The sequence below is a fragment of the Macrobrachium nipponense genome, chromosome 13 (assembly GCF_015104395.2).
Source record: "Macrobrachium nipponense isolate FS-2020 chromosome 13, ASM1510439v2, whole genome shotgun sequence".
NCBI classification, from domain to species: Eukaryota; Metazoa; Arthropoda; class Malacostraca; order Decapoda; family Palaemonidae; genus Macrobrachium; species Macrobrachium nipponense.
Window position 1 is genome coordinate 30137901 of NC_087206.1, and position 22500 is coordinate 30160400.

At 36.2% G+C, this 22500-nt stretch overlaps 1 protein-coding gene across 3 annotated transcripts in view; it reads right to left on the reverse strand.

Moving 5' to 3' along the window:
• Positions 1–22500, reverse strand: part of LOC135225715 (15-hydroxyprostaglandin dehydrogenase [NAD(+)]-like) — a 58629-nt gene that overhangs the window by 35854 nt on the left and 275 nt on the right. The window lies entirely within an intron of this gene.

Sequence of the window (22500 nt, forward strand, 5' to 3'; positions counted from 1 at the left end):
CAAAAAGAATAGAGAAATATCTTGGGGCGTAAAAACAAAGAAATTGTGAGTGGGGACGACAAGGCTGGACAATACTAATTTGGCCTTGCAACTAAAAACTAAGTGTGCAAGTCAATGGATTATCTCAACTATCCCGGGTGACTTGCATCATCTTCTCTCCCTCTATTATTATTATTATTATTATTATTATTATTATTATTATTATTATTATTATTATTATTATTATTTATTATTATTATTATTATTATTATTATTATTATTATTATTAATGGTGTACCAATATTAATCCATTCAAGTACTAGAAAACACTTGAAATATTTGCCTATGAAAAATTAATAAAATAAAACTTTTTAAAAAACCCTACAAGAAAGGGAATCGTCCACTATACGGCAAGAGTTTGCAATGAAAGTATTCAAAAAATCCGTGAGGAAGCATTCTCTAATTATTTATCGTTACACTTTGGAACAAGCAAAAAACAAAAAAAAATTATCAACTTGACCATCAAGCTTTCACAGACACAGAAGTAGCAAAATTCCGAGCTAAGGGAAGACACCACCCATATCATACTAACGAAAAAAAATATCGAATAAACCACAAAAAAGAATTTGTTATAAGCCAGATAACCCAAAGTAGTTCTTTCGACGGGAAGCGAAGCCGAATTTCTTATCGTTTTGAAAGATATGACTGCATCAAGCACTCGATAGAATACAAGCTATGCTTTCACGTTCTCCGTCGTTTTTCTGAAAAAAAAATCCAATGGTTATCAGTTTTTCAGGCTTTCGTATAGACATGACAACAAAATATCAGACAACAATATTTTATTCTTTTAGTGGATGTCGCAATGGTGCTGCTGGCAACCTCGTCTCGAAAATCAATGCTTAAGAAAGAGCAGAATTAGGATTCACTCTAGAGTGCCAATGACTTGCAATGTAGCTCGAGAACCCACCAGAGGGAACAACCGAGTGGTTTTCAGCATAGCGAATTCTGGAATATACAATGGAATATAGAATGTAGGCCAAAGGCAAAGTACTGCTACCAATGAGGTCATTCAGCACTGAACAAAATTAAGAGTAAAATGGTTTGAAAGGTGTAACAGGAGGAAATCTCTGGCCGTTGCACTTTGAAACAATTGTTAGGGAAGGTTGGATAGTAGGGAGGTACAGTAAAAGGAATAAAAAAAAAGGGCTGCAGCTAAGAGCCGAAGGGATGATGCAAAGAACCTAAAATAATGCCAACGACATACTGTGTACAGGCGATAAAATATGTTTTTTCTAGGAAATACATAGAATATTGCATTCATTATTGTTAATTTCCACAGATCATTAATGTACGAACCTAAAAACGACTTACTGGAACAGTAAGCTTCCAAAGAATAAATAAAGGCCTAAGGCTCATAGTTGTGTGATTTCTGAAAACTTAGAAAATTTCATTTGCGAAAGAAATTACGATTATGTGAAGGCATCAATGAAAACCAGATAAAAATGACAGAAACTGATATAAATGAATGAACAGAAGATAAAAAGTGTGAGAGAATGTTAAAGTAAAATCAGAATGAATTACAAACGAGTTTAATGTGCAATGTTAAAAGACGATTGTTCTACTCATGTAAATCATACTACGGATACTACTATAGTAGATTCACATCACCCGTGCATCTGATGTCTAGGCCAGTCCCTTACGACGCTCCTGATTGGCTGTTGATAAGCCAATCACAGGGCTGGAAACTCCCAGTCTCTCTCGAGAGTTCACATAGGCAGGATGTATGTTCCACTTCTCCTGAGGGATACGTCTTTCAAAAGTATCCCTCAGCAGAAGTGGAGCATACATCTTGCCTATGTGAATCTCGAGAGATTGAAAGTTTCCAGCTCTGTGATTGGCTTATCAACAGCCAAGCAGGAGCGTCGTAAGGGATTAGCCTAGACATCAGATGCACGGGTGATGTGTATCTACTATAGTACTATATAAGAGTACTTCTGATTGTAGTTATTATTATTCGTAACTTGTAAACGGTAAAGGTATGAAAAACGAACCACCTACTAAATAAACTTTTCTTGAATAATGTACAATAGTGAAAAAGAGAGAGGCAAACAAATTTCAGAACCAACCAACGTTCACCATTCTTTTGCGGCAATGCAAGAGCAAGGCGAAAAATGTTGGACCACTGCCATCTGCTTCTGAGGGGACGCGCGGATAGACCGAACAACTTATTACTATTAATAGTATTATTTTTCTACTGTCATTCACTGACGATGGTAGACACGAAATGACTACTCCACATATTATTATTCCACAAACGATTACATAAAGTCTAATGGTTAACATTTGAAGGATCCGACGAGATGAGAACCGTTACAGCCAAAAAGAAAAATGTCAAAAGTCTGTAAAAGTCTCTAAAAAGTGGATAAATCCAGAAAATTTACCAAGATACAAAATGACCCCACGGGATTCAAATCATACCCTTAGGGTAGAGAAGAATATACAGAATTTCTTATCAAAAGGACGACATGACGTCATGGCATCAATTCAAAGACGAAGCGCCTTAAGACTACAGGCAAATTGGCACAACTGCGCATGCATCCTACAATCATGTTTGCTTTATCGAACACCAACAAAACTAACAACAATAAAGAAAATTTTAATTAAGTCTGACCTTCAAGCACGAATTCAAGGTCAAAGACTTGTTCATAAATCTTTTACGGTCAATAAATCAAAGACTGAAGGGCTATTAAGAGACCCTACGCCACAGCTGTATCCAGCTTTTGCTATTTGAAACCCCTTCAGAGAGAGAGAGAGAGAGAGAGAGAGAGAGAGAGAGAGAGAGAGAGAGAGAGAGTGAGCTCTAGACCACAGCAAATAATTACGTTCCTTTTTTGAGAGAGAGAGAGAGAGAGAGAGAGAGAGAGAGAGAGAGAGAGAGAGAGAGAGAGAGAGGGTGGGGGGGGCGCCCCTTAAACATCTTTGTTATAAAACATATTTAAAAAGTTATTCCAAAAACTCAAATCTCCCTCGTTCTGTGATAGAGGACAGTTTCATGAGGATGCCTCATCCTACATGATCGACGAAGGATGCCTCATCCTACATGATCGACGAAGGATGCCTCCCACGTCCTCGGTAATAACGATACCAAGGTTGTGGGCTGAATGAATCTTCACGTATTTATTCACACATCCAAGGCCATTTAACCGCCTTGTTCTATCTTGCTGTCCCTGAAAGTCCCGCTGATGTTCCCCGACAAGCAATAGGAAGGTCTGCGGGAGGATGCTATGCATAATAGATCCATTTGCAACTCCTACGCTAACTGGATCCTTCATGGACTGGGTACTGGACTTCCCGGATGGCGACGTTCAAGAGAGAAGGATGTTCAATCATTCATTTTGTTACATTAAGGTAGTATGTTGGATAGTTAGTTAACATACGTAAAATATTCGCTTTATTAAATATACATTTATCTCTCACACAACACAACACACACACACACACACACAACACACACAGCACACACACACCCACACACACACACCCCACACACCACACATATATATATACTATTATATATATATATATATTTAAAATAAAATAATAAAAATGAAAATAATATAAATATGAATAAAAAGAATAGAAGTAAAAATAAAAAATAATGAAAATAGTAACAATATTAATAAAATAAAAAAATAAAAAAATTATAAAATAAATCCAGTACATTTCTTCAGCAATTGTCTCAGACCTTCCAGATAGCAAAGCTAAATTTAGACAAGATGAAGCCAGCTACTATTAATATTTTCTAGTTGACAGCAAAAACGTCCTGCATTCAAATGGGCAACCTTGAAGCAGCACAAGACAAAACGTTGTCTAATGAAAAAACGATGCGAAATTTCGGAGAGGTAACAACCCGACTAAACCACCTTGACGAGGGAGAAGTTTGCCACCAAAGAATAAAAGCGTAGATTCTTACGATATACGAAACAAATTGGCACCAATCCTTCATCATTTTTGCAATGGAAACTTATTCTTAAAAATGGAATCTCAGAGTCCGTTTTTCAGTGCCATTACTAAAAAGCACTGATAACGAAAGCGGAGATAAGATCGTGATCCCCACAAAAAAAAGTCAATGTCAAAGAGATAGAAACGTTATCGCTGTCACTGTAAACAATTCAGTCTCTGTAGATAAGAAACGTGATACAATCGATAGTCAGTGACGTCAGAGGCCACCTGTGCAAGATAACGTCACCAAATTCACTTTCTTAATTGCTCGTCTTATATATAAGCCAATCTATTCCGAGGGAGTTTGGTTTGCAAGTTTATTGCCTTTTAGGCTTATTTCATGTTTGTTAACACTTCTTTGAATGATAATAATAATCATATTCATACATTTGTAAAACTAATGTGAATAAGCCTTCTCTACTTCAGTATTTAAGGAATCGGGTACAATTTAGATAGCTGCAAGAATCGAATGGTTAACTACCGATAAAATCAATACACGACCAATTAATTATAAAAATGAGAAACTCCAAAAACAGAATGGAAAACAAAAATGGCAGGATGTTTCCCTCCGTGTATGGAACCGGACTCCGCTCCTTTCCTGTGTGTTTCCAAATACATTCTTTTCTAAATTAGAATGCCGAATGCACAAGCCACCAAGTTCTTTCATCTACTGTTGCATCCCGATTTTTTTTTCTGTACCCATTAGGGAAAACTATACACCTTCCTTTACTGAATGTTTTAATCTAACCCTGGTTGTCGTATGCAAAAGAGTGGGAGCTGAAGTTATGCTCCCGCTTCTTGAAAAAGGCAAGAGTATATTTAAAGGACCTTGGAAAAAGGTATGGAAACAGACAGCGAACTCCCGAGCTTGGCGGCAAAGGCTCCAAGAAATCTGGATAATTTTTCGACCTCCGAAACCGTATCCACTTGAAAAATTTCGTGAATTAATCATTCAACGCATTTACCTTGCAAACGCAGTATCAGCGAGTCATCACTAACCTACCATTACTAACCCACGATGGTAGAACAGTGGACTGCAATCTCTATAGTCTCTCAGGAGGCATAAACCTGACCCAGTTCCTGTGACCCAATGATTTCCTTACATTGTTATGTCCATCTCGCAAAGGATATCATCCCCTTGACGATTAAACATTGCATCAATTCTCCCACTAAACTGTGCCATAAATTCGACCACTGATGGTGTACACGCGCACCATTAATCTTAAAAAGGCATTTCCTGAAAGCAGGTCATAAGGTCTAAGCGCTGACACCTGTCCCTTGGGGTCGCGGTGTCAGTGAACTGCAAACATGATATTCGGTCGTTCAATTACCCTTATAAAAAGCTACGTCTCTAATGTGTGCATTCGGTCAGTATATTGGATCAGAGTTGTTATAATTCTATAAATCCCTGATATAAATAAATACATTTTTAACCGTTTCCCGAAGAGAAAATTAATTAAATGATTTATCCGGAATATTCTGTCGTTAAAGTATACACATATAGAATATCGCTTCGCGCAATCTGCAGCATCTCTAATTAATCATTCTGTACAATGTTTCTATACTCTTCAACCCTAGTATGGGATTCTAACAAACATCGACCCTTATTATATCACTTACTATACCTTAGTATATATATATATATATATATATATATATATATATATATATATATATATATATATATATATATTTATATTATATTATATATATATATATATATATATATATATTATATATAAATGCCGGGAGCAGAATGGTGCCTTCGTTAATACAACCGATTAACACAAAAATAATTTTTTTAAAAGTTCAAATTTGCCAGTTCGATCAAGGTCATACTAATGTAACCTTCGACCTGTTCATCATAGAATTGACCTTAATACAACGTTTGGGTCTATAATTTTCAGTTCTCTCTCTCTCTCTCGACTCAGCGCTGGCTGTGCGCTCAAAAGTTTCTAAAGCCACAGGAACAGAATCTGCGTTTAAAGACAACATTAATTCACACATGGCAACGATGAAACTTAAGCAAACGAATAAAATGAATGGAAACAAATTCAAGGAAAGGTGAGTAGACCGATACTTGAAATACGACGCCTGCAGCCAACGCTGACTCAAGTGACGTCATGAAATCAGTCGCTACCCAGCTTGCGATTTCAGTGAAACAAGACTTAATCACCGCTTCCGGTAGAGCACCCGTTTCCCATCACAGATGCTGAGCAACCATAAGGTGACATTTGCCGAGAGAAATATAAAATAAATGAATAACTATATACAAACATGTATTATTATTTTTTTGAAACGATGAAAACTATTCATATATGCAACAAACCCACAGGAGCCATTGACATGAATTCAACCTTCCGAAGAATACGGTGTTCATCAGAGTACAAAAGTAAGGGGAAATACAGAGAGAAGAGGTCACGTATTAAAAAAAATGTAATAAATGAATGGATCGATACAAGTATAAGTAAATCATTAAAATACAAGGAGAATCGTATTACGGTAGTAATGCATTGCATCTTCGCTTGAATTCCTGAAGTTCCAATTGCACAACATCCTCAGGGAGATTTCCACAGTCCAACGATATGAGGAATAAAGGACCTCTGGAACTGGTAAGTTGGAATATTTACTGCATTTTGGTGCTGCTGTTCGGCAAATCTTGTTGCATATAGGCAGGAAAAGGGGATCAGGGATTAATTGTGAATATGAAACTTATGAACAACGGACAAATATGAGACCATCTGTCGATGGTCCAAATCTAAACTGCTACTATCAAGAAACAGAAACCTACCACCACGAACCACTACCTGGCAGTAGCAGACAGCCACACTGGAGAACAGTATTCTGGTAAATGAAGGACGAATGACCCGAAACAGGTCGCACTCATTTTCTCACTGCTATAAATACACGAGACCTTACGTACAAAACATATCTATTGTGCGGTTTCTGCTGACACATTAAATGTTTCTCAAAGCTGAGATGCGAGTCAGAAGTTACACCAAGAAGAGTTAAGGCTTCAGACTCATTCAGCTAAGTCCCATCTACCTGAAAGAGATGATGAAGTGGAAAATATGTACGAGATCTGTTATGATCAATAGTGTTTTCGTTTTACTGGATTTCAGCCTCATATTCCACCGACTACACGATTCACTAATCCGGTCCATGTGACGATTGAAAGTAAGAGCAGCTTCATTTCTCATTCATGTTCAGAAACGGCCTTTGAACTTGACAGTTTCTTCACACTTTTTGGATACGTTTATTGCTACAAGCCTTGAATTTGAGTCTGAAATTATGAAGAAACGCCCCTTCACTGAGAGTTTCGAACCCATACATGACAGTCAGCGTACGGTTATCGCAGGATCAAGGTATTATTATATACCTTGCGCAGGATAAGTGGGTCCCGGGTTATCGTAACCCACACTGCCACGAAATGTCTGTGGGTTCAAATCCCACCACGGAAGGGAAATTTCATCATTTTCCCACTCCAAGTCAAAACTCTCAAGTTAAGAGAGCCTTTGACAGCTATTAAAAATGTGTACAAAGTATCTTTGGCCCCGTCAGGATCTCTTGGTTTCTGGTAACACACAATGCCAAGTCGAGGATGCTCTCTCTCTCTCTTGGAAGGAAGGTTATGGGGGCAAGGCCCAGAAAGAGGGCCATAAATTTCGTGAGTTGAGAAACAAACAGGCCAATTTAGAAAAATGGAAGTAAGGTTGATAATAGTCGATTTGTAAACACATGGAATTCTACAATAACAAATAAACGTGTTAGTGGATCAAGTTTAAAGGTGGGGGGTGTTGTGCGTTTTTGTACTTATGTACCCAAACGCTAAACGACAGCATTTCAACAAGGATTTCCACTTACGTTACATTACAGAGGGAAAGAGAGAATTCTTAAACCAAATAATCAATTCCAATCGTATTTCTAAATTGTTCAACACTGTAGACAAACGCTCTTAAGGTACTAAACAGGAGCATTACCGACCTACGACCCTGTGCGATCCTGCAAAATTAAATATTTGGCAATCTCTCTCATGCGGTATCAATCATCTCCTTGTATATTGCCGGACAAATAATCAATATTTACAAAGTAAATTCGTTCATGTAAGATGTAAGAGAGCAAGTGACATTTCATTAACGAACAACCACGAGTTTTAGTTAGCATAAAATTTTAATTAAAAAGAGACTTGCAGGAAAGTTTGGTTTATTAATGGTAAAAGATACAAAGAAACGAGTTCCGGGTTTTGGATAGGAAGCTGGTTCTGCGCACTGTTCTGCGTCCACTACTAAGCCACCTAGAGAATTTAAATGAACGAAGAAGAATCATTTTCAGTTTTACGACAGAAGATAAACAAGAAATTAAAAGGGAATTTGGTATTCATCGGAGGACGTCAAGGTCTTCTTTACAATGGCATGGACATATTTCACATTACCCAGAGTCATCAAGAGGCGTGCCTGACAGTAGGATTGATGGGTGGATAGGATAGGATAATTATCACGTGAAAGCAATTTTGAGGAAACGCTTCTTCGTAGGAGCACTTGTCTTCAGAATTTTTACATCAATCGAACAATTTCTGCGTTCCTAAGCGGATGATGACTTTGCACGTAAGCAAAGAGCAAGAAAACACCAACAGATAATGACTGGTTTGGCCGTTAAATAAATATTTCGAATAGTTTGTCGAGTGTTTATTGTTGCCCTGGTGAACAACACATCAAGAACCAGTTTTTCCGGATGTTACTTCCTGAACAAAGGCGTAAATGCGCATGTGGATGAACCGATGTTAGTAGCTACAAATTGCTTACAAACCATATCAATTCAAATGCCCGTACTTTCCGCAGACAATAACCACTACTACCAGAGCATCCTTCAACTCGCGAACCAAGGATTAACCACCGATTTGGAATTTTTTACTGCATAGTCCAGTCGATCATTTCATTGTAGGGCTACCTATAGACATGCTGCTCTACGAAGTGCCAGTGGTTTGGGATCCTAATGCAAAGTGCCACTACCTTAAGGAGGGTCTACTGAAAGGCTGTGAACCCCTCGGTGGGAAGAAATACCTCTCTCTCTACCACTAAAAAGTGCTAGGGAAAATGGAAATGTTTTTTCATCGTTGTGCGTAGAGTGACATTCATCTGCAGGTGGCGGCATGGATGCGTATCCATGTAAGTGTGTGTAGGTGCAAAGGGCAGGCGCACCTATGCTTGCGTATGGCCTTCTGCAAATTCCTGTATGAAGAAGCGTGAAGACAGGACACACTGACCGGCTGGGCGTGGAAGGGAAGGATACGACGAGTAAGCGTCTCAAACCGGTTTAATGAAGGTTCTTAATCGCCTTGACTCCCAAGTGCCTGCTCCCCAAAGTCCGCCCACCCCTTCTATGTTAATGGAGGTCCGTAAATTCTGCCTTCACGCAACCTGCCACGCAAGAACTTCATGTAAATAACCGGTCACCCATTCAAGGACATTAAAGAACACTGGGTCCGGTCAGATTGACTGCTTTATGAAATTTAGGCTGTCAAGCCAAGCGCTGGGTCATTTCGCCCTTCCAGCGTTCAAGTGACTGAAAAGAGAGAGTAAAGAGATCCAGGGAATACAGGGAATGAAGAACAAGGATCTGAAGGAGGAATATGGAGAAAATCACACAGCTGCACTGAAGCAGTAGTGATTAGAGGGGGCGAACAGCAAGACTGAAGAAAGGAAACCTATCCTAAAATGACTATCTTTAACTCAATGTGAAGCACCTTTTTCAGACCTTTTTAGCACCTTCCATAGACCTTTCCTACATCCAACAAAATCAACAACAACAACAAAGTAGTTTGTAGGCTTACTCACCGAGGAGGCGAAAATGAAGGCAAATGCCCCACGCAGGATGAGCGAAACAACGGAGTGGTTGCTAGGCCTTTTGACACACACACCTTTGCTATAGTAAGGAACCCTGTGTCGAAGTCTAGCAACCACTCCATTTTGTCACTTCCTTTATTTATACATTCATCATGTTTCATATCTTCGTGAATCAGTTATACATACATACATATATAGTACATTACATTATATATACGTATATATACTATAATATATATATATATACATATATTATATATATATATATATATATATATATATATATATATATCACTTCTATCGCGCAATAACAACGTATATATATAAACCAGTATAATAATGGCCAAGAGTAAAGTGGAGCAACGGAGAGCTAGATTTTTCGCCTTTAGTCAGAAACATTTTCAAACAAACTACAATGCCAAGGAAAATATTACAATACAGGTACCTCCTTTGCATCCATTAAAAGGATATTTACTCGTTCATTCTTTTGTACAACAGACACTTCTTTTTAGTTATTTTTTTTTATCTTAAAAGTATGTAGTCGACTTGACAATGCCTTACATAAATGATGGAAAACCTACGTACTCCGCACAGTTTTTTCCTCGTGGGCACGAACTCTGCTTATATATAAAATCTCTTTCTCTTTCTAATGCGTATATATATATATAATAATTTAGACAAATAATTACATTATATATATATACATACATATATATATATATATATATATATATATATATATATATACATATATATAGGTAGCTATTTTTCTAAATTCTCAAGCTCCTAAGATGTGTGGGCAGTGATAAATCTAAAAAAAACAAAAACAAGTACAATGTATTGTGAAGAGGAGAGGCATATATCCCTATAATTTTACTTGTAAAATATGCACAGAGAGAGAGAGAGAGAGAGAGAGAGAGAGAGAGAGAGAGAGAGAGAGAGAGAGAGAGCGCATTCGCCGGTAGGATAAGCCTAATTAGCTGCCTCCCGCACTTTTGCCATTATACTAACCGTTACCTTTCAAGCCGAGGAATTCAGGGCTCCCATTCAAAGCAAGGTCCCTTAATGCCTTCGTTTTCCTGTCATTTACCCATCGGTAGGTATTATCCATTGACGAATTTATTCCTGTCTGATATTTACTTGAATATGTCTCACTTTTCCTCTCTCTCTCTCTCTCTGTTTTCCACTCTTATTCCATATAGGAGCATTTTACTCTGTTCCAGACACTGTCCTTTTATACCGCAATTCACGGCAAGGCATCCCCAAGCAATCAAACATATCCGCGGAACTCAAGGCTATAATATAACAAGGGTCTCAAATGCTTCTTCTCCACCCGGGACCCACTTCCACCTAACAATTTGAGGATAGTGGTTGGCGATGGTGGGCAACACCCTCGGCTAACACTGCATTCCACTCATCCTGAGTCACTAAAAAAACCACTATCCTATGTGTATCGTATATTCGTTTCCAAATAAAATTTCTATTACTAATATTATAATTACTTACGAATGTTAGTACGGTAGGATTTATTAACTGTACAAGCATCGCAACGTTGTAATTATTTACACACACATATATATGTATATATATCAAAGTTATTAACGATTTAACACATATTGCATATACATACATGCACACACACACACACACATCATATATATATATATATAAGTATATATTATAATATATATATATATATATATATATATATGTGTGTGTGTGTGTGTGTGTGTGTGTGTGTGTGTGTGTGTACATACCATATTAACCGTTTCTAGACCAGACAGCTGTTTGAATCCTACCGATTACGAAGCACTCATTAAACATATTTCCCCTTCGGTGTAAGTTATTCTCGAAGTCTAGTAAACAGGATATTTAAACGATATTTGACGCTTAATACTTCAGAACACAAATGAGTCACATATGCATGTGACAAAAATTCATAATTAGCCTTGTTACCAGCTTAATCAGCTACCATAGAGGTGGGGGTTATACGTATACCAATTCTAAGCACAGAACCTGATATGAATTCGACAGGCCTATGTACACAGCAGTCTTTGTCGCTTTGTTTACTCACTAGACGGCTATGTGGTTAAAGCCACAGTCTATCTTTCTAACGAAACACTTGTCAAAATTAAAATTTCCCTATAGGTGTGAGTTATTTCCGAGGTATAGTGAGCTAGGCAGGTAAAAAACGAAATTTTTTGGCTTAATATTTTTTATTACAGAAGTGTCACGCGTTTAAGAATTATGTATATATATATATATATATATATATATATATATATATATATATATACATACATACCTATATATACATATAATATATATATATATATAATATATATATATATATATATATATATATATATATATATATATATATATATATATATATATATATATATATATATAGTATGTGCAGGCCCTTCTAGGAACCCTTGAAAAAATAAGGAGTCATAATCTTAAAGAAGGAGGAGTGCCAAATGGATATAATGTGATATTTCAAATGCTACATGTTACGCATTTAAATGCATACATGTATAACGTTCAAAATTCATTGTCAAAGGATAATTATCAGTCAGTATAAGTAAGCAGGTGTTAATAGCTCCATTATATTAATTTATTTTTTTTTTTTTTTTTGGAAAGCGGGTAAGCCCCACCAAAGCCAACTTCTGACCAAACTAGTAACAAGAGGTATTTTTCTTGCTTGTTCTATTTTACAACTAATTATGAATCAAAAGTGACTAGGTCCTTGCATTTAATTTTACCCTTTTTTATTAATCTATTTGATTCAATTACGCAACATTATTCGCTTGCGATTTTCAGTGAAATATGACTGACTAGCACTCAATATTACTTAAGTAATATGCAAACAAGAAGGTGTAATCAATCAGATTTAATATCAATAGTTACAAAAATAAAGCCTGCATATAATGACATCTCAAACTATATTACTACAATAATTTGTCAGTCACTGACATGCACTATAACTCACTATAACATTAGATGGCAGCTTATATATCAACCAAAGACGTTGTCTTCTCACAATTCTCATCAAATCATCTGGTGCCGCAGCAGCCCTTCCGATCTCGTCACTTATGTCCTCAAGGCTCAAGGCTCCGCAAGAATCTTGCCTCCCTTTCTTCTGTTACTTCAAACGATTTCATTCCCAAATCTTATCCAACCTGCCAATAGTCTGATTTTCCTTTTTTAACCTTCATGTTTGAAAGACTCGACCTCACTCATCCTTTCTCCCACTAAAGTTATCTCGATCCTTTGCGCATAGTCTTTCATCATTACTCCCCCGTTTTCCCAAAATTCATTGCGAGTCCCAACAATCTACAGATTCTAAAACTGTCAAACTTCTGTCGTCTCTCCGGTCTAGGAGGTATAATAAGAATAAAGAATATACTTATCAGTTTGTTTTTACATTAATGCGCTTGCAAACTCTGAATATGGTGTTTACTTCCTGAAGGAGAGAGAGAGAGAGAGAGAGAAGAGAGAGAGAGAGAGAGAGATGTGGTGGTTGGAGGGGTCGGGGGAGGGGAGGAGGAGGAGAAAATTCCATATATACAAAACACCGAAATCAGGTGATTTTCTACGGCGCGCGAGAGAAACTAACAACTACCTTCGACGGACCAGTTAGGAACATTCCCAACTCAAAACTTTTCTTAGCTTTCCTTTTCTACTTGCCTTTGGGCGATGGCATGACGGCTTACGTATACAGGCCCCTAGCAGCTACAGAGAGAGAGAGAGAGAGAGAGAGAGAGAGAGAGAGTGTGTGTATTCGCCTCCACTCTCTCAAACCCTACACATTGTACATATAAACACGTCTACCCCAAAGGCCAACCCTAAGACCAGAATAAAAACAAAACACAACCACATACGCCCTTGTTTATCCTTCTCTCCTCTAAACACGTCGATCAAAACTCGACGAAACTGCCACCGTCTGGGTGAATTCACAAACAACGCTTCTACGGAAGAAGGTAAACAGAAATGTCACAGATTTAGAGCAATTGCTCTTCTTGTAAATTTTGTTTAGAAAATTCTCGCGCTCTACGTCTTGTCTCTAGAAGGCGTGGAGGCTCACGGGCGTGGCCAGCCTTGCACTTGCTTGGCGGGTTTTCAGGATGCGTAGGAAACGTGGTCTTGTGGGGTTTTATGTGTTTGTTCTCTTTTTGTGACTGGAGAAGATCAATGTCGAATCGAGAAGTCTCGCTATCTCTCAAGATCAGGGGAAACAGCACTGAAGAAAGGCGGCCTTCGGTCACAGAGATACCAAAACGCCTGCTCAACATAAAGTAAATCAGTTTTCTTTGTCTCCATCTAAACGGATCTCTGGAGAAGACCACGAAGGAATTTACTGAGGAAAATATTCCCCAAAAGACTGCCCGATGCCTGAGCCAGCCGACCTTTCCATGGCCTCAACGTCTCTAAGCATACCAGGGTTTTATGTTGCAATATCCGCACTGGTTTCAGTACGAGTCACTAATATGTTAGGTCACTTAAACATTTCAACGTTGACATTGCAACATATATTGCCGCTGGTTTCCTAATGTTGCTATCCTCGGGTGAATGGAATGTTGACATTTTTATTCAAGTTTGTGGAATTCGAGGATTTGCAAGTGTTAATTTTAATCTCTTTCCGTGAAAAAGTAGAAGACATTACACACACATATTCTACCGACTGCTGAGTTATACCCTAATTTCCTCTCTCTACTATGTGGACACACACACACACATACACACACACACACATATATATATATATTATATAGTATGTATAGATATATATATATATATAATATATATATATACATATATATAATATATATATATATATATATATATAATATATATTATATATATGTGTATATATATATATATATAATTATAATATATAATATAATATATATATATATATATATATATATATATATATATATAATATATATATATATATATAAGCGCTGCTTTATTGGCTTTTGAAATAGAAACTTTCGGGAACAATAACTTTTGTAGCTATTTCCCATCATGTGTCTATGGAAGCAATTGTAAAACCGTTTTTGTGAAGCAATTCTTTTATAAACTGAAATTCTGAATGAAGACTGAAATAACTTGAACACAAATACTAAAAGGCACGGGTGACGAGTGTAGAGACTAAATTACGTTTATAAACTATAAGGATAAATTAAGAAAATTTAGTTGCGAGTCCTGTAAATGTTAAGTTTCCTGCATACTGACGTCGAAAATGTATTGTCTGTGTGTTTATCTACAAGCACGTCAAGGAAAGCTAAGTATTATTGTTCTCCACCTCTGAAATAAAGCCCTAGGAGAGCTGTTAATCAGCTCAGTGGTCTGGTTAAGCTAAGATATACTTATTGAAATAAATCCAATATTTTGGTGTTTTGAGTCAAAATAACCAAGAAACAAGGGTCCACCATGTTCTTCAGATCTAAAAATTAAAAATGTTCACTACATATCATCGGTAGAACAGCGGTTTTAAAAGAACGGACAATTATCTAGTCAAAAAACTTCCAGATGAGATAAAAAGGCGTTGACCAACGTAGGACCGAGAGGGTTACCCATTGCTTCACAAAAAGATGGTGTATCCATGGGAAACCCTCTCGGTCCTACCTTGGCCGAAGCCTTTTTATCTCATTACGAAGTTGTTTAGCTAGATAATTTTCCCAGTTCTTTTAAACCACTGTTCTACCGATTCTATGAAAAACAGAGATAATACTTTTTCGACGTAAGTCTACAGGAAACTAACATTTACAAGACTCAATAAATTTTCTTCATTTATCCTTATAGTTTATAAACGTAATTTTGTCTCAACACGCGTAACATGTGCCTTTTAGTATTTGTTAAAAGTTATTTTAGTCTTCATTCAGAATTTCAGTTTGAAAAAAGAAATGCTTGGCAAAAACGGTTTATACTATATATATATATATATATATATATATATATATATATATATATATTATAATCTTGAATAATGTAGTTCATCAATTACTTACCCAAAACTGTAATCCGGTCCCAATATGAGTAATGCGGATGATGGAATCTACACCCATTCACCGATCTATAATCAGGCATCATTACCCATTATAGCATGACAAGGGACCATTGAAGAGGCTTTTGCGCATGACCGTCAATTGGTAGTAACCTTGACTCATGTACAGACATTTTTTTCAATGGGTCAGAGAAGGGTATTATGGTCACTGTGATCACGCCCCTCTTTTTTCAATTCCCTTCTTTTGCTCGCCTCTTCGGGTCTGGGCTGCCCTGACTAAATGATGAAGGAAACACAGAGGAACGAGAAACCCATATTGTGGATATGGAAGATGACATATTAAATAGTGATTAAACCTCGTTGATTTTAGCGTGCGTAATAGACATGCAGCTTCTAATTAACAGCTAACCTATTCATTAAACTCTGCGCATGTCTATTATTACGCAATGGAAAGATACAAATGGCTACGAGAATGAAGTAAAAAAAAAAAAAAAAAAGCAAGCAAACAGAAGTCAGTGGTTGTAATGAATATTTTTCTCTCTACTCACTTATACATGCATACATATACATACACGTATATATATTTATATATACATATGTACATATCTAATATCTACGTACCTCACTAGCCACAAAGACCGCTCAATAGTCTGGCAGCACTTAGTGCTTCAGTTTTAGAGGTAGCAGTATTAAAATGTACAGCACAACCATAAACAAACAAAAAGCTACAATGGTAGAACATACTTCGTCACGTTCATAGTTATATTGTTAAGTTTACCCGACAAGTGGCGGAGCAATGAGAGAGAGAGAGAGAGAGAGAGTTACAAGGATTATGATGTCTCAAAGATTTGTTAGTCCATCAGAGGAGACATCGTGCGCTCACTTATCCGTAGGAGCAGGTTTTATTGCGCATTCACGTTGTCCTAATGATTCTGTCTAGCTTTCTTCTAAACTCTTCTACACTGTTGCTGTTTACAACTTCTGGTGGCAGTTTATTCCACGTGTCACATATCTTGTATGTAAAAGAGAGAGAGAGAGAGAGAGAGAGAGAGAGAGAGAGAGAGAGAGAGAGAGAGAATTAGCTCACTGTACACCTCGTACTGGATGCCTTGCAACTTTGTTCTTCTCTGTCTTGCAGGAATACAAGTAAAAATGATAAATCATAAAATCTATAGGATTGATACACGACTTAAATATAAAAACAAACTGTCAACGAAACTATTCTTGCCCCTTACATTCTTCAAGTATACAGGACACATGCAATCACGGAATGTTCAGCCCCTAATGAAAGCAGCGACCTTCACGCTCTTATGAACAGGTTTTTTGTTTTTTTGGTAGTGGTGTGACATGGATATTACGTCCGGATGCTGCTATAATTTTTACTGGCGGATGGTGTGTTTCTGGTGTCATTGTTTTTTCTTTGGGTTGCTTATAACTATATGCTATATCCTCCGTGACATATATTGCACTATCTCATACACTATATAATTCAGTGCTTACTATACGAGTAATCAAAATCCAACTCACAAATCTTGTTTTCATATAAGATGACAAAATCGTACGAAAAGATAAACACAACTACAATACACCTGAAAAATGAAAGTAACGAAATGAACTCATTTTCTAAACACCCCCCCCCCCCCCCCCCCCCCCCCCGAGACCTTTCATGCATATGAGCTAATATAGTATTCTAGTCTGCGAACTGCGATACCACGTAGTCAAAAGAGGTAGCCAATTTTAATTTCATATAACGACAGTTCATGTATCGAGGATTCTGAGATACGAATGACATTCAGACGTAATTACATCTCCAGGGCGGAAACCTAAATACATCATAAATGATCAGCAGACCTCCCAAGTACATACTCATTTTGACGATAAACATTGGGATGAATGCAGAAAACTGGAGGAAACTAGTACGCTACGTGAATGTGTTGCCAGACGTACTTATTCATGTCATACACACACACACACACACATATATTATATAATATATATATAGTTATATATATATATATCTATATAATATATATATATATAATATATAATAATATATATATATTTCCATATATAATATATATATATTATATAATAATATATATATATATATAATATATATATATATATAATATATATATATATACATATATATATATATATATATATTATATATATATATATATATATATATATATATATATATAGAGAGAGAGAGAGAGGAGAGAGAGAGAGAGATCTTACTGTATTTCACATCCTTACTTCGAGTATTTTCAGATTAATTCTGAAAAGTTGAATGAAAAAAATTTCTTCTTTACAGTACATGGTAAGCTTTTATAAGACGGTAACTGTCAAGAATGCCTTACAACTAGTACTCTGTTCAACATCCAAACAATCATTATGGCTGTTTGGTTACGAGATTACATCCTGAGCAATTAACATTTATTTTTATTTTACATAAAATTTAAAACTGAATCCAGTTAACAGTTCTAAAAATTAACTGCTGTTTTCTCATTTTACAATTGAATTTAAAACTGAATCTAGTGCAGATTGCCCTACGTGCAAAAGAATATTTTCACAATTTCCTTCCTTTAACAACTTTTTCTTCGCGAGAAAAAGAAAATCCCAAGTCACATTCAAAATCCTACAGTTCTATGAGTCATACTTTCTTCATTCAAACTTTATTATTGACAAAATCAAATATGTTGCTCCATTCTAATACCTTTCATTCTAGTCTTGGGTAATCATCCATTCACTACGTGACTTTCAATTCACAATCTCTGTCGACTGTCTCATCTGGCTAAAGTCGTCAAACTCGTTCACAAGGCAACGACTGTACCACCATTCGTAGACACGGGCCAGTCAGCGTTAACAAACATGCTATAGTATTTTCCGTTCACAAGAAGCCTCAGCTTCGTCTTAATTCCTTAACGACACAGAAGAAAAGTTAGGGCATTATATAAGTATGTATGTATGCGTATATATATATTATATATATATATATATATATATATATATATATATATATATATATATATATATATATATATAATGTGTGGGTGTGTGTGTGTGGCAACAAGGCCCTGTTTCACTTACCTTTCTACCGTGGATTTAAGTGTATGTATGGATGTATGTACTATATATATATAATATATATATATATATATACTATATATATATATAATATAGATAGGGACATTACAGAGAGAGAGAGAGAGAGAGAGAGAGAGAGAGAGAGAGAGAGAAGAGTGAGAGAGGAGAGAGAGAGATAGAGAGAGAGAGAGAGGCTTTGCTTCAAGGACGCTCTCACTAAAGAGCCGAGGAGGATGAGGTATTTCAAGAGGCCGAGGGTCAGGGCAATGGGGGTTAATTGCCCATCAAAGTTTATGGGTTAATGGGGGATGAAAGAAGTCTGAGGCTCAAAATCGTGCCCATTTGAGTTGGGATTAAGCGAGAGTGCAACTGAAACAAGAAGCTGCACTAAAAGGACACCGCCTAAGATACTCCAGAATTAACCTATTACTGTAACATGTCATGTGAAATCAAAATCAGTTCCTACGTTTCTCCCTTCCAAGATGAATTTTAACCCAGTCAAAACAGAAAACCGGCAGTGTATATATATATATATATATATATATATATATATATATATATATATATATATGTGTGTGTATATATATATATATATATCATATATATAATATATGTATAATATATTTATATATATAACCAGTGTATATTTTATTATTTATTATATAATTATAATATTATTAATATTAATATAATAATTATATATATAGATATATATATCTATATTTAATAATATACTTATATTCTATATACATATACATATTATATCTATTATATAATTATCTATATATATATATATAGATATATATATTAATATAATACACACTGGCCGGTTTTCTGTTTGACTGGTTATATATATACATATATATTATATATATTATATATATATATATATAATATATATATATATATATCTTCAAGTAATCAAAGTCCACATGTGTGTGTGTGTGTGTGTGTGTGTGTGTGTGTGTGTCTTTCACCAAAAGTCTTTCAATATATAAATCTACAGATCCACACACATTCACAAAACAGACAGTCAGACAGAGAAACCTGGTATAATAAGTCACCGAGTATATCCATCCGTACGTGAATGGGAAGAAAAGGCCACAACAATCGAGGGCAAATAAGTCCTTCCTGTATCTATTATTAGAACTTAATATTTAATCATGCAGTTTCAGATTCGTGGCAGCGGTAAGAGGAAATCTGCATATACATATATCTGGCACAGAGCATACCGTAATTACTATCTGTTTGCTTGCGTTATGAAGCGCTCAACGTTAGGCATATTGTAACCATGGCAATTCTATACTAAGTTTAATCATATATACCATAATATAAACTCTGATTCTCGTTCACGTGGGTGTCTGTGTTGGCATGAAGAAATGGTGACCCCACCACAAACCTGCGAAAGCTGGGCAATTATTGTAAATTGGATTTATTTTTATTTGTATTTTATTTTTTGTTACAGTGAACAGATTGGATAATGGAAGAACATGGATGACTCCTTATAAAGAAGATATAATCATTATGACTGCGTAGATTTGATGCTGGGTAAGACTGGTTTTTCCTCGATTCAAGTCCCTTCAAAATATGATTAGCATGGGGGTTATATTTGTTCCCACAAAGCTATATATAGATTTCCTGGCGATCTTACAGCAATTGTAGGTAACAGCATTGATGGATATGGGGGCTTCATATGGAGGAATGGTATGGTATGATGGAAGGCATTGGAATGAGATTTGACTACTTTCTTCACAATTTAAGACCACAACCAGAACGATCAATTTGGTGTGGGTAGAAGGCACAAGAACCCTTGTTCCGATGCAGATGTTGACAATCAACTTCTAAACATAGCCAACGTTAGAATAGCACAAAAATGTAATAGCCTCACAAAATTACTGTCAAAAGCTTATAAACTACGTGCGGGTATCAGTTGTGGAGGGGCGACAAAAAAAATTATACCAAAATTGAAGGGAAAGAAATGGATGTTAGATGAGACAAAAGCTGTAACTAATTACAAAAAAATCACGAGTGCTGGAGACTGAAATTGGAAGTCAAAATAACTAAACACGCTCGGATGCGTTTTCTTTTTTAAAGTAAAACCACAAACGCTGAAATAAAGTTTTATCTATGGACAAGACTGGCACAAACAGAATGGCATATCACTCTTATAAGTGTCAAAAGGGGAAGGCAAGAAATGTAAGGAATTACCAATAAAGGATATAAATGAAAATACTGTGACAAGGCATACAGATACGAGAAAAAGACCACAGACCATGTTGATAAACTTAATGCACTCATCCTACCTGTTGACGAAATTTTGCCAGCTGGGAGGGACAATTAATAAAAAGAAGCCACGGCATCACGATGAGGTTAATTCGGCAATCCTGACAGTTTAAAAGATGATGAGGCACCAGGGAATGGCCTGATGCCAGATATGTTAAGGTCAACGGAAACATCGCATCATATTGGACCTGGGGATTAAGTATTGGGCCAATGATTGAAAAATTGGGGTATACGTAAAGAAAAAAAATTAGAATGTGGTAATTTGAAATAAAAACCGAACAGCTGTCGAGGTTTCAGCTAGGATGAGTTTCGGATAGTTTGAAAACGCATTTAATTAGTTTCATATAATGAACTGTATTAAAGATCATGAGATTTCATACTAAGTAAAAGGAATGATTTTGCCTATCGCTTCACACTAAAATATTAATTTACAAGTCTACGATTACACAGAGTTATGGTAAAGATTGCCTGTGATGGGCAGAATGTTCGTAGCATTTTAAATAAAGTTTTGGGAAGGATACCACAAACTAAGTGTCAGGATAGAGTAAACTACCTGGATAAGAGAAGCAAATGGAATTATGCCCATCGAACAATCTGTGGAGTTCTAACGAAAGGCGTAAGTGAGGTAGGTCTAAGGAGACTGCCGAGAATGATAACAGAAGTCTGAATGTTCATCTCCTTGGGACTTTGGCAAACTATTTCGACACCAGGGAGTGAGAATTGCGCCTTTATTATTAAATAAATGGTCTTCATGATGAGTTTTTATTCTTGTTGAAAAATCATAACCTTAGAGCTCACCCAGGCCAAATACCAATTAGCACTCCACTCACACATTTTGATTAGACTGACTGACGAATAGGCTAAACGCAGGTATATTCGCTTATACAAAAGCCTATTGTATGTGTAAATGTATAGCGTTTCACTCGATTAAATTAGCAATTTCCATAACCATCTGTGCCTACTTCCTACGCTTCAATGACTAACACAGAGTTTGAAAAGAGTATTTTTTACCACATCCCTCCATTTAACCAACACACCATATTCAGTCAATATGCTTTCTACATAATCATCATACTGAATATACTATACAATGATATCCTACGTGACAGCTAAACACCTGTATCACCAATGAGCCGGGTACCGTTAAAGAAGTGCGGCTACCTCTGTTTACACGTAACATTTCTGTAACTTTGTTATTGTGGGACTTAATTTCTCGTTTACTTAACATGGGCTCGATTCCAGACCTCAGTGAAGGCCTATAACATGATTACAGCAACACAGCCTAAA